General features: G+C 56.4%; 1 long non-coding RNA gene across 1 annotated transcript; it reads left to right on the forward strand.

The window, feature by feature from the left end:
* Window positions 1-177: 177 nt before the first annotated feature.
* LOC105309747 lies at window positions 178-963 on the forward strand. The gene is made up of 2 exons (XR_002778351.1): window positions 178-318; window positions 523-963. It is a non-coding gene; the product is annotated as an uncharacterized LOC105309747 (long non-coding RNA).
* Window positions 964-2,013: the final 1,050 nt, after the last annotated feature.

Consider the following 2,013-nt stretch of genomic DNA (forward strand, 5'->3'; position numbering starts at 1 on the left):
TTTTATTGAATGAATGAAAGAACATACCAGTATAAAATAATTGAAACAATCCTGCTTACCATATCGATTGAGTGAAAGACAAGGCATCCATGTGGTCTGTAGTTCCCAGAGTCTGAGACGGCCTGGCCAAAGGAGCCCGGGTAGAGGGATCTGACGTGCTCTTTCTCTCCCCTAGGCCTGCTCTCTGTGGCCAACTCTGGCCCAAACACCATCGGCTCCCAGTTCTTCCTGACGTGTGACAAGACAGATTGGCTGGATGGCAAGCATGTGGTATTTGGGGAGGTCACAGAAGGTCTGGATGTCTTGCGGCAGATTGAGGTGGGTGGCCGCCTGGGCCCTTCCTTGGTGCCCAGCCCGGTGGGAGAGCTGGGGCGGGTGCCCTGTGGCCTGGAGAGAGGAGTCCTGGCTGCCTCCAGGAGGAGGCTGCCTCTGCTCAGGCTGGGAGTTGGGGGCTGTCCCTGAGCCACCTTTTAATCTTTACCCTCCCTCCCCTGGTTTCCCCTCTTCTGTTCCACCCACAAGGGCCCAGGGCAGCAAGGACGGAAAGCCAAAGCAGACAGTGATCATCTCTGACTGTGGGGAGTACGTGTGAGAGGCACGTTCTCTGCGCTGCCCCTGCGTGTCCAGGAGCAGTCAGCCTGGGGAACCAGCACACGAGGGTGTCCTGTTAAGCAAGGGTCTGTGTCATGGCCCTTCTCAGGATCAATTTGGAGCAGCTCCTCTGCAGGCACGGCCTGGGTTCTTCTGGCTCTTTCCCAAGCGAGACTGTGGGCCTGGGAGCCAGCGCAGGCGCCAAGCCACTCTCCCCACTGTGGACAGCTGTGCATAGCTGTTGCAGCTTTGCTGCCAGGGCGTCTCCTGGGCCCACCAGTGTGTCTTCTGGACATTTCTTCTGATAAATTAAACCCTGGTTCTTGTACTGCTGCCTGCCAGCCAGGCCCCTATGACTGGGCCATCCCTCTAGGACAGACTGGAGCACCTATCCTGCTGCTTCCCTTCCCCTGCAGGCTGTCCCTGAGGGCACACCCTTGTCAGACAGTGAGGCAACGGGTCAGAACAGGTGGCAGAAATGCCTGTATTTTCCCTCGCTCTTGCTACCAGGAAGGCGAGTCGGACTAGCCAGACTGTGTTCTTGCCTTCACACCTGCTGGTCGTGTCTAATGGGCACCTGTATTCAGTCTCAGTGACCCATTTACTTTTCGTTCGTTCATTCGACCAGTAGTCAGAATCATATTGCTATAGAATGCCCAGGGCCCTTCTTTTGCCAGGCACTGTGCTTGGGACACAGGAAACAAGCCAGAGGTGGTTCCTACGTCCTCCCCTCACCCCAGTTCCACTTGGAAATTGAAGTTTGGTGCTACAGTTCATAGCCTGTACTAGGCTGGCCTCTCACTCTGCACCATTTTTTAGCCAGCCACGCCACCACGTCACAGGACCAGAAACCATCAGTTCCTAGAAACCTCCTCCAGAGCTGCTACCTGCTCTCCTGCCGCCTGCAGTGTTCCCAGCAGAGACCCCTGCTCCTTAACCTAGATCCCCCTCCTCACCGGTGGTCAGTCACAACTGTCAGGACAGGCAGCAGTGAGGCCAAGAGAACAGCAGCTGTTCAGGGCTGATGTGACATCCAAGGGAGAAGGAGGGCATATGTAAAGTACTCAGCACGGGCAGTCTGAGTACGACATGCAGGGACATGAAGGCTGGCCTGAGGCCCCAGGAAGAGGACTGATCTTACAACACTGTGAAACAAAGGGAGAGGTTGTGGCGAGGACTTTATCACTTACTCTTCTTCCCTGGTTGCCCTGAGGAGATGGACCAGTGGACTGGCCAGGAGGCCGGTGGGTTGGGGACCGTGGGGTGGCATTACCCTGTGCTGTGCAAGAGCATTCCCAGAAGTTACCCCATGGGTTCCACCCATGACCTTTGTATGGGTGGTGACCTGAGACGCAGAGGTGAGGTGCCAGGTCCAGGGATTCCGGGCTAATGGCCAGCCCAGTGACCGTGCAGGCATTGTCT

This window comes from Pteropus vampyrus, unplaced genomic scaffold (assembly GCF_000151845.1).
Source record: "Pteropus vampyrus isolate Shadow unplaced genomic scaffold, Pvam_2.0 Scaffold827, whole genome shotgun sequence".
Taxonomy (NCBI): Eukaryota; Metazoa; Chordata; class Mammalia; order Chiroptera; family Pteropodidae; genus Pteropus; species Pteropus vampyrus.